Below are 12,616 nucleotides of genomic sequence, written 5' to 3' on the forward strand. Positions count from 1 at the left end.
ATGCTTTAACTGACATTAACCCTAGAACTGGCACAGCTTTTTAACCTACTGGGCACAATTTTTTTAAGCAATGAATTAACTGTACAGTGAGTTACTATTCAAAAATATAAAGTTATGTTTATCAATTTACAAATTAAATATTTTAAAATAAGTCAAAGTTAGATTTACCTTTACATATTTGGATGTATGTTGTCAAGGATTGAAAATATTATTTTCTAAAAACTGTTTTTATATTTTCTGTAACGCATATAAACCACTAACCAACTTTTATTTACAAACTCAAAATATAAAGATAACTAGGTTGTCATGGTGATCTATAAACTTAAATGTATTACAAAATGAAAACAACAAGAAGCTAAATATAGAATAGAATCCAGCTGACTTGAACAACAACAGTGGTCAAGATTGGATAGCGTGTTAGACAGTTTAGTTTTATTGGCCAGTAAAATATAAAAAAAACGTTTTACGTAAAAAAGTAGGTGGATTAAAGAATAGTGTTAAATCTTCCAATAACAAAGATATAACATATATTCCAATTTATATGTTCGAAAGATGATGTAATTATCATAGGAATATTACAGTTTTTTAAAAGTACTATAAGTTTTTTTAAGAAATTTAGCTTCTACTGATTTGGGAAATGTTTTTATTAAATGACTACAGCTGATTAAAATTATCTGTAGGATTATTTAAATTTTCCATAAACGATACCATATTTATGATGAGTGTACACGTAACACTGTCATTGTAAGATAATTCTAAAGTAATCTTAACTAATAAAGAGCTGGTAACAAATAATAAAGCATTATTTTCGACGCAATAGCTGGGTTTGTTTTGCTACGCAGATAAATAAAATAAAAATACATAGCTATCGGAAACCAACTTCGGTTTACTTCTCATCCTTACCACATAACCCGGTGAAAGAAATTTCTGATGCTATAGTAGGGTTTTCTTGTTGACCCAATGAGGAAAAATATGCATACATATGAAGGACTGAGAAGCTTGTTTTGTTTCAGTTTAGGGAAGAACCCCATTCACTTCAATTATGAGGAGGAAAGTTCATTCTAAATTTCAAAGGAAAAGTGAATAATGTTCTTCGTTGTTGAAGTATTCCTGTTTTTTGGACTCCAGTATGGTCGAATTGAGGCACGTTGGTGTTCAATTTTAAATTTCTTTCTTAAGCTACTGTTTAAAATACCACATCAAAATGCCAAGGAAGGCCATCATTTTCTTGAAACATAACGGAAAACATGCACAGCTTTGTCTAATTAGATCAGTTATTTTTATAATTGAGATTTAATAGCATTTAAAATGCATTAAAGGTTTTAGATTAGTCAGTGGCACAAGCCTGAGTAAATATTACATATCAATTTTATCTTTGCTCTCTGCATCAATAATAATCAAAATTTGTTTTAAATTTATATTGTAAACATATATGTCTGCCTTTTTGCGAACTTCAACTGAAAGTGTCAACAGCTTTTTACTGTCAGTTACTTTTGGATTATCAAACGTAAATATTACCAGTTTTTCTAAATTAAAAAACATTTCAGGTAATTTTTCAGGTCTTGATTAAAAGAGATGCAATGAGATATTACCATAAAAACAATAACTGATTTTTTGTTTGTGTTTTGAAAATTTTATTGATACAGTTTATATTACAAGTGTGGTACAATGAAGCTTTCGTATTAGACATTAGACTGTTTCCCTGTTTGTATCAGGAATAATTTATTAACATTGAGTCGTTTTCCATATAATTTAGATGTTTATTTATAAGTAATAATATAGCAAAGAAACAAAATTACATACAATTATTAGCAGTTGCCCGCGGCTTCGCACGCAATTTCCCGTTGAAAAAACAGTACACTTTATTCACGAATTATTTTTCTATCACATTTTACACATTTCTGAGATAATTGATTGTTGTTCCTTCGTGAGCCTCTTGGGCGCATTATGAAGGTATGTACTATATTTCCTGCCTCTATCTTTCGAGGTTTTTGCTAGGTTTTTTTAAGTTATTCAGAACAATTAATTTATATGGATGAATCTCGATGAAGTAATTAGGTTATAAAGAATCAAATTAGGTCTTTAAAATTAATTTTCTGTCTAAGATATTTCCAGTATCATTGAGGAGTGTGCCTTCAAGAAAATGTATCAACGAAAACCAATTTCGATCTTATCCCTTTGAGACCCACAACTAAAATATAGGAAAATTGTTTAAATAATACAAAATTATAGTTTATTAGCAACCAAAATAAGACTAAAAGATTATTTTTTTATTTTTTTTTTTCATGGGTCCTGGGGAGGGGTGTTACAATTGTGACACCTGGGTCTGAGTGGATCCTACCAAAAAAGTGTAACAATTGTGAATCTTTTTTAAACATGTATTTAAAAATAGAAAAAAACTACAGTCACACTTACTACTGGTTAAGAGTAATTTAAAAAGAGAAAAATATAAACACAAAACTTTATGTCACCTCACATTGTTAAAATTACTCATTTGTATGAAATTTTACAAAGCAGTCAGCGTCTTTGTTCAAGCAAAGGTAAACGTTGCACTTCTTACATCTGGTCCTGGATCTGGACTTGCAACCTTCTAGTCGACATGTGTGGGGATTCTTGAGATTGTCAACACATGGCCAATGGTTGTAGCCATCATATCACTTGTCTTGAGATGGTTTCGCCACTGGAGCGACTATTTTGTTCACACGCCGCATTGGTGGTTCTTCGGCATCTTCTAGATGTTCTGAGGTCCGTTTCCGAGTTGGTCCACCTACAAGATACTCCGCAATCGACAGCCTGAAATCCATCAGCTGCAATTGATCTTTTTTCTTGATGTTTAGATAGTTGACAGGCCAAGCGGTACTCGAACCATGAGTTCACAATTCCTAGGTCGAAAAAGTGGATGATCAACTTCAAGGGCCATTTTTTGGTACGAAGCCAGGACCTCCAACACTCCATCATCTGATCAAGTACGTCTACACCCCCCATACTTTCATTATACTTTCTTACAATGGCGGGGCACTGAACATCAATATAAGTCTTTGTTTGCTTGTTCCATCGTTTGACAGTTGCGAACTGGCTCTGATCCTGTACTAGTCGAGCCCATGATTATGGCTTTACTGTCCTTCCACATTAGTAGACAAAATTTTTTGTCATCCCTGGTGTATTCATCATACTCCCCTCTTTTTAGTGGACGTTCCCTACTTTTGCTCAAGTCAAGATTTTTGAACTGATTATCTTTCTTTGAAATTCTGTTAGTTTGTAACGTACCCGTGCCATCAATTTGCATCTGAGTTAGTTTTTCAAGCAAAGGAATGGTGGTAAAATACCTATAAAAATAAACAGAACTTCCTGGAGGAAGTGTTTGAACAAGGCGCAGAATCACAGCGGGTCCATGTCCTAGAGTAGTATCCGGAAAATGTGTAGTAGGGCCTTGTTTAACCTCAAAATTAAGCATGAGACCATGACTAGTGGTCATAACATAGTTTTTCAGACCCACAGGCCTTGGTTTATTTTTTATAACTTGTCGCACTGGACAACTTCCTAAAAAGGGGATGATTTGCTCATCAATTGAGTATGTACCACTGCCTAGTTCTAGCTCTAGACAGCGTTTTGCGAACTGCATCGATGATGGGCTGAACTTTCCACAATCTGTTGGATGTTTGTTGATCGTGAGTTATTGATAAGTTGTCAATACAATGTAAATTGACTCTTAGCTGAAAGAACCTGTTCCTAGATATCGATTCAATTATTTATTTGAATGGGTGTTTCATTGACCAATACATGCGTATTTTAGGATATTTAAAAATCCCCATCAGCCCATGAATGCCAAAAAACTTTTTTATTTCAGCTGCTGTGCATGGAATAGTCATGGGCGCACCATTTTGTTGTTGAAATACTGATTTGTTTGGAATGCAAATAAATCAAATATTTCTTGGGTGAAGTATTTCTCAAAGTACTGGGCTGGACTGTAAATAGTGCCGTCTGTAGTAACATAATTTTTATCAACATCTAGCTTGGATGAAAACTCTATTTTTTTCCATGAATTAGGTTTAGGCTTACTTGCTTGGGCTAATGGTGATGTGGGAGTGGAAGTAACATCTCCATCATCATCTGATGAGTTGTCATCATCGTCGGCCTCAGACGAAGGTTTGTAGTTCTGATCCAGGTCTTCATCATCCTCCGAGAATCCTTCGATGTCTGAATTATCTAACTGTTCTATAAATTAAAGTCTTCATCGAAAGCTAAGTTGGCCATTACTAAAAGTTTTTAACTGTTTTGTTCAACACATTCAAGTTTTAGGTTAGGTACTACCTAGACCTAGGTATCACAATCGTGATAGTTTACAAAAAGCACAGATTTTAAAACTGAAAACAAAAAAAATTAACACTAATACATATAGTATGTCGATCTACACACTTTATAACACATAAACACAAACTTTCATGTGGATACGATGTAAAACGTGTTTTCAAGAAGTATAAACAGACGACAGTGCATGAGACTGTCTCAAAACAACGGAAGCAGGCAAACAGGGTGACCAACAGCTGCGCGGTAAAAATCCCCCAAATATTTACAGCAGTGTTTCAGAACTGTTCACGACCATGTGAGGTGGGTCTAGCCGCTTCCTAGCGATATTTGCCCATTGAAATATCATTGAAAAGAAAGTGTAACAATTGTGACACCAGGGTCTTTAAGGGATAAAGCGTCTTCTTTCGGCTCTTTTCATTTACCTTCGATCTAACCGAATTCGATTACCTTATGTGTAAAAATTCACGGATTTGTACAATGAGATTATTTTTATAATAGTGTTTAATAGTATTTTCACTGCATTAGATGGTTTATTCATCATTGGTGCAATCTAAATTTAAAATTAGGCAATGACGTCTTATCATTACACTACTGAGCAAGCACTTTCCAATAACAGTTTTCTAAATTTTTAATGTAAACAAAAATGCCTCTTTGATGAACTTCAGCTGAAACCATTAACAGCTGTTAAATGTCAGTTCGCTTTGTATTAACTGTCGTAGCACTGTCTGTTGGATCCAATATAAAACACTCCAACATCAACAAAACTTTAGAATTACAAATGTATTAAAGAAACTATTTAATTTAAATTGGACCAAATTGTGAATCTGAACCATTCTCGAATCCCCTTCAACACACATACAAAACTTCATCAAAATCGGTACAGTCGTTTAGGAGGAGTTCAGTCACTACACACGAACACAAGAAAATATAAATATACAGATTAACTGATGTGCCTGTTTATACATTTTCTAAGTAAATTATATATTGTGTAGTTATGTTAGTATTATGTGTATTATGTAATTAATTAAGTAGATATGTATGTATGCATCTTCGGGAAGTTTGCAAATATCTTTCAGTGAACAAAATAGTTCAAAATTTTGTTGATGGCCTAATGCCTGTTAGGAAACCAATGTTTCATCCTATTTTTTAGAAGAACAACAATGATTATGAATGGTTATGTGCAATGGGCTTGTTGTGAATACAACATAATCCATTGCACACTTGCTTCATGTTAATTGATAAATTAGATTTTTATATAATCATCCAATAAGATACGTTAACATTGTTTTAATACTAGTAAAATATTTGACTTTTTTATATTTTTTCAAGTATTACATTATTGGTTTTTATAGGGTTGACACAATTTTTCTTCATTTGAATTTTAGTTGAAGATAATTTGAACCGTACTAGAAGGGTTTTCAGGTTTATATATCTACTAAACACTAGCCTGAATAATTTTGAAAATATATCTTTTGTTACTAGAGAAGATTCAAGAATTTTGGGTGCCGTTCGTAGAATATTTTTTTTTATATAAGCCAAAGAAATACAAATTGTACTTCATCTTTTTGGGTTTTATGAAAAAGTAGTTAACTGAATTATTTATATATTGCGAAGGATATTTTCTGTTCAAACTGGTTTTTCCAAGTTTTTGTAGATATTTTTGAAAGTCTGCACTATCATTACATAATATCTTTAGCCCTAACTGACAAACCCCTCCTTACTATTATTTTGAAATGTCCAGAATGGCTGTTTAAATAATTCTTTGTGTTAGTGTCTTAAATTTTAATTTTTGTTCTTAAAATCTAGACCTAATAAATACATCTAGATCTAAGAATGTTATGATTTCCTTAGAAAATTTCCAGGTAAATTATGAAATTGAGAATTTGTTTAGATTTTCCAAAAGTTTAAAACTATTATTCCAAATAATAAAAATACCGTTCAACGAATCTCAACCATAGAAGAGGTTTACAGGATTATCGATTAAAAAATCTTCTAATTTTCCCATTAGTAAATTAGCATTGAGGAAAGTTCACATTGTTAGAAATATTGGTGGCAATACATATGAGATGTCCGTAATTGGTTATCCACTCTGAATTTTCCTTTCCGATTATTTTTTTTAAACTAGCGTCCAAGTTGTGTTACTGAGATTAAGTGCACGAAGCTACTTTCTGTCAACATGGAAAATTATTGGTGTGTTAGGCCTGAACTTAATGTTTCCTTTCCGGCGTGCATTGCCACTTTTCCACATTACACTTTATATCCTGTATACAGTTGATTTGGTTTTGAGGCACCAAATCAACTGTCTCCAAAAAAATTTAATTCTATCTCAATACATATTTGCAATGCATTTTCCTTCAGTGATATGCATTAGATGCTCAGGAATGCTTTCTACATCTACTGATTCTGTAAACCTTGACAACCGATTCAGAGTAGGGCATAAATATTCAGTTTTAAAAATATATCTTAAGTAATTACACTAAGAATTATTCGGACTTAGTAGTCCTTTTCTCAATCATAATATAGTACGTGTTACTTATTTTTTAACACGATTTTATTAGCTTCGGTTGTATCTATGTAACGGAATCTTAGAGCATAATTTTCAACAATTTACAGAAGTCTGATTAATTTGAATTTTTGCATACGTATCATGGACCGATGACAATGCAATAATTTCATCATAGTTTTCCATTATCCTTATAAGGACCACCAGGATTAATAAATTCTTTTATATATCCTCTGTGATAGAGCTAGCGTGCGATCTGCGCTAACCAAGCGTTCAAGTTTCATTCAATCTGCGCTAACCCAGCGTTTAAGTCTCCATTTGTCTCGGTATTCTCGGATGTGCTGACTCTCTTAATATAGTAATATTATAGTAGTCATCCAGTCTCTGCCATTTCCAGTGGTTTCCTTGACAGCCATATCTCTAAGTACACGATCCATGCATGTTCTTTGTTTAGTATACATTACATAATACTAATTGGAGTTGTTGCTTTACAGAAACATATATAGTATTTTTATCAGACAAAGCCCTTAGCGTTTTTTAACTAATTCCATTTTAACAATATTCCAAATTTTTCTTGCATTTTCAATTATATTTACTATAAATAAAGTTTAACAAATACAGTTTAGTTATTTTACACATTACCGAAGATGTATAGCTAATAAATTAAATAATAAATGTACCAAAATATGGTTATATTCAATTCTGAACTACAATAACCATTAGTTTTATTATGTATGTGTATGTTTGAATCGCAAAAAGTACTTGCTCCGCCGGGACTCGAACCCGGATCTCTCACTTACCGGGTGAATGTGCTACCATTACACCACAGAGCCCTCACTTTTACATATCAAAGAAAAAATTAGGGCTCTGTTGTGTAATGGTAGCACATTCACCCGGCAAGTGAGAGATCCGGGTTCGAGTCACGGTGGAGCAAGTACTTTTTGCGATTCAATGTTTATTGAAATTATATATATATATATATATATATTATGTGCAGGGATATATATATATATATATATATATATATCAGAATATAGCAATTATATGATAAAAATATAAAATGATTTACGATACGAAAAATTCAACTTAGTTAAGGGTGTAACATTTTATAATAGTATATCTCAAATAAGTAATAATTTTAATACAGCTCAGTAAGAATGATAAATGATGTATACTAGCCAACATTACGTTTATTAAATACTTCACGTACCTAACCCTTAAGTCCGGCAAAGGTATTTCAAACAGCCACAGTTCCTTGGTAGCTTAGATGCCAGCCTTCGATTTTTACGACAATAATTAATCTAAAGAGAACTGCGAAGCTCCGAGTCTCCAGGGATAAGAGCCAACATCTTAAGTGCAAGCTCGAGGAGTCATATTGAGGCGATGCAGATTACTATTTCCCCGTTGGTAGCTATTAATAGGACAGAACCTTTAATGAGGCACCGATGACAGAAACGCACCAAGCGGGCAAAAACCTGTCCGACCCGACATCCTTGATCTAGGCTCGCGATAGTTTGCTGCTGGACAAGCCTATTACAAGCCTCGCACTTAGTCGAGTAAGATCTTTAGACGGTATTCGGATTGAAGAAACTGATTGCTCTAAGTTAACAGGAAATACCCCATACAATAGTGAAGCTTTAAATGAAATTATGAGATTGCGGAATGATTCGTAAGAAATACCACATTTCCACAAGAAACTAATTGATTAATCGAACTAAAAAATGAAAAATAAATAATAGTTTAAAAAACTAAAAACACGCTTTTATAGCTAACCAAACTAAAAAATATAAAATAATTTATAATTGCAAAGAGTTTATATTTTGGTAGTAGAAGGCAAAACAATCATTCATAGTCAATCACCTCAAAATAAATTTATAATAAAATTTAAGTTATTAACAGAATAAATTAATTCAGAGTAAAAATCGTGGGGTGCATTTTAGTACATTTCATAAGTCTCCTCTCAAAGATAATTACCGATAGAATGATTGTAATATTTAATATATCAAGCACCGATTAATAAATTGAAGATACGATTACAGACCTGTAGTGATACATATTACGACAGTGAGTTCCCTAACATTCAAAACGAAATAAGCTATAAAGTCAATGAGTTGGGAGGAATGCCGTTTAGTTTTTAAATATCGATTTAAGGAAAGATCTTATTTTACACTTGTAATTCTTTTTACGCTCTTTTTCATCGGCATTCTTCTGTACCTTTAAGCTCTGTGCTTATACGAGTATCTGTATCTCCTTTTGAGCTTATATACTTCAGTCTCAATATTTTTATATTTAATGCAACTTAATGTACATACTACAAAATATGCTAGTCATGATAAAATACCATATGTGCCATACAAACGCTTCTAGCGTTTATAATGTTAGAAATAATTATCGTTACTTAGCAATTCTAATTATAAAGATTAATCCAGTACTTCTTAGTATTTTATATTAAGTACCATTAAACAGACGATCACATATTTTAATAAATCTATAAATACTTTTATAATAAAAAATTACCGTAATTATTATTACAGTCAAGAAAGAAATACTGAACTGTGGTTATAAAACACTATGTTATAAATAATTTTATTAATTTAATACATTTTACGAGGTTCCGTATGTAAATCAGAGTGGTTCAGTTGTCCAACTCTGAAATAAAACAATTGGAACTAAAGCAGAAGCGAACTCGTAAACTTTCATGAGTAATCCGCCGGAACTGAAACCTGTTAACAATAAATTCAACCAAAAATTTTGGCGATCTGAATACATTTTCTCCTGTGGTTGATTCATTTCACTCTGAGAGTTTTTTTTTTTAATTTTTGTTTCGAAGGGTATTGGAATGCATTAATTACACCAATAAAACTTTATTTTCGAGACAGGTGGAACTTTAGAAAGAGGTGAACCATCCTAATTTTAAATAGTTACGATAATTTATTACACATAATAGTTTGTATGAATTTCTGACAATCTGTTTCTCTCTGTTTATCTGTGTGACTATACATGTACGATATTTTGAAGATGAATTAACCTATAGACTTGAAAATTTGCATGAGGCCTCACTTTTATTCGAATTTCATGATGTTTCATGCCACTTCAAGGAATAACATTGTTGCAACTATAAATAACAAGATAGATAAATTTGTAAAGAAAGTGATCACAATTCTATAATATTGTAAGACCTAACAAAAACTGTGCGCTTTAAATTGTTGAAACAACCTCAGCAAAGCCTGCTATCCGACACATGGTTTCATTGTTCATTTTATGAACAGTGCAATAAAATTTAAGATTTCTGTTTGTATAAACTTCCGATAAAGTTAACAAAATTTTTCTAACAAACATTAAGGGTATGAAAGTGAAAAAAATATTCTGAATTCATAATGACGCCAATATAAAATATTTGATAAATGAATTTTATAAAACTATAATTTAAATGCATGATGAAAAACAATGTACGAGTATGTCAGATCGCGTAGTTTTTAATAATATTTGCTCACGTTGCATGGAGAATATCAAGCCTATAGCCCCTTTCTTACTTGATTTTTCTTGCGGAAAAGCAGGAAATCATTCAGAAAAAAGTCTGACAGCCTACCGAGTGATGGACTTCAATGAATATTAGTCAGTCCCCCATGGATAGGCATGCATATTCATTGACCTATTCTTCTAGTCTATGGGGAAATTAAATTTCATGAAAAATATATAATATACAAATATAATCATTCTTAATGTACCATGGGAATAGGTAGTCTACGTATAGGCTCAGCGAAAACCGCAGGTTTTTTACCACCATAAAAATAGGCATTGCCTTAAAAGTAGATCAGTTATATTTTGTCCAACGGAAAACATACACACAGCCTAACAAACAGAAATTAATTCTTTCTGTCTCTAAAGTGATAGGTTTTACTAACACAAAGCTGAGTTAGTGTTAACTCTATTTAACTTATAATATTGCTCTGTAATATGCCTCTTCATGATTATGGTTATTCGTACTCGTATTTCTCATTCTCTATTTCGTCAATAAACAGTTTTTATTAATAAAAAAATACGATCTTTTAGTTTTGAAACGCTTGTCTAATACTTATTGTTTAAATAAAGAAAAAATATATCACAATATATTTCCTTCTCTAAATTGAAAACAGCGTTGATCTTATACATAATTGAAATAAACTTTTTTTAATATTGATTCCTGTCAAAACAATAAAAACGTAAATTTACCTCCATGGGACAAGAAAATGTGTTATTGTTACAGCCATTAACACTCATTAAGGTTTAGGGATTTAAGGAACGCCCAGTATTGGTTTTAAAATCTTAAATTATCATTAACGATAAATGTACATTTAATTTATGTTCTTGTAAGAATAAAAAAGAACATTTAACGGTATATACATTACCTGAACTATTACAATGCAATCTTTTGTGAGAAACATTACTTTAAACATAAGTTTTTAATATAATAGTATTTATAATAATAATAATAATTTATAAAATACGTCTGAGAGCAAATTTAAAAAGTAATTTGTATTATTTTTGAACGTTTAATGGAAAAATAAAGAAAAATATTTTGTTTTAGAAATATTATTAAAGTAAGTTAAAAGGCTTTGGTTAAGGAACATCCAACAGACCCAACGACAAAAGTTTTTAATTAAATATGAGTATTAATTTAATTTTAATTCAATAAGTATGAGTAAAAGTAACAAGATCATAGATAAAAGCTTTTGCCAAAATGTTGATTTCCGTCTGTGTGCATAGTGATACAAGTTTATGTTTAATTTTTTTTTTCAGAACCTTATTAAAGTTACCTAATAAACATAATAAATTAGTACCTACTTTATAACTTTTAAATTACTTAACTTTCGTAGATACGTTTGCTGACACAGCTAAGCCACATATTTAGTATCGTGAGAACAACGTATGTTATGTTGTAATATTACCTATCTGCAATATTTATTATGTGAGACACATTCAGACCACCTTCACACAGTAACTGGACTGAATGTGCCTCACATACTTACTGATGGCATATCAATAAGAGATGACATGGCAAAACCAGCTATTGGTATTCGTAGTACCATAATAGGCTTCGGTCAGACAAAACAATTCCTAATAAATGCTATGTTAATCATGGTTTTTTATTCTTGTAATAATTTTTTATGATTTAGTGTTATAAGTTTTCAAAGTAACTATGTGGGTTTGATAAAAGATTCTAACATTAATTTACCATCACATTTGGTAGAGTAAATTTAAAAGACCTCTTTTCTCGATACTTCTTCTTTTTATAATACCTTCAAAATTAGGTCTCACTTGCTAGGGGTTAGTAATTAAAAATCTTTACTCACCACCAAAATACCCTAATTGGGGGGAGGTGAGTCAAATATCTCCATCTATGTGCATAAGGAAATTAAGGGGGGTTGGACTTTTAAGATACCCGTGTAATTATTAGTATTTAAACTCGGAAAAAAAGTGTAGATCAATTAATCAAAAAACTATGAAAAAGGATCTTGGAACTGGTGGATCTCTACCACATTTTAAAAGAGTTTCAAAAATAAAATGTTTTGGAACCTGGTCTTGTAGGGAATAACTATGCAAAATGCACTGTATATATATATATATATATATATATATATATATATATATATATATATATATATATATATATATATATAATTTCAATAAACATTGAATCGAAAAATCGTACCCGGCGGAGCAAGTACTTTTTGCGATTCAATGTTTATTGAAATTAAAATAAGGCAATTTGGCATTTATACAATTTAATGTTTGACAGGTATTTGGTCTTCCGATCATATGTTA

The 12,616-nt window shown here is 31.4% G+C and overlaps 1 non-coding gene across 1 annotated transcript; it reads right to left on the reverse strand.

Annotated features, from left to right (window-relative positions):
• Positions 1-7,573: 7,573 nt before the first annotated feature.
• Trnat-ggu lies at positions 7,574-7,644 on the reverse strand. Its single transcript has one exon. It is a non-coding gene; the product is annotated as a tRNA-Thr (tRNA).
• Positions 7,645-12,616: the final 4,972 nt, after the last annotated feature.

Source organism: Homalodisca vitripennis, chromosome 8, assembly GCF_021130785.1.
Source record: "Homalodisca vitripennis isolate AUS2020 chromosome 8, UT_GWSS_2.1, whole genome shotgun sequence".
Lineage (NCBI taxonomy): Eukaryota > Metazoa > Arthropoda > Insecta > Hemiptera > Cicadellidae > Homalodisca > Homalodisca vitripennis.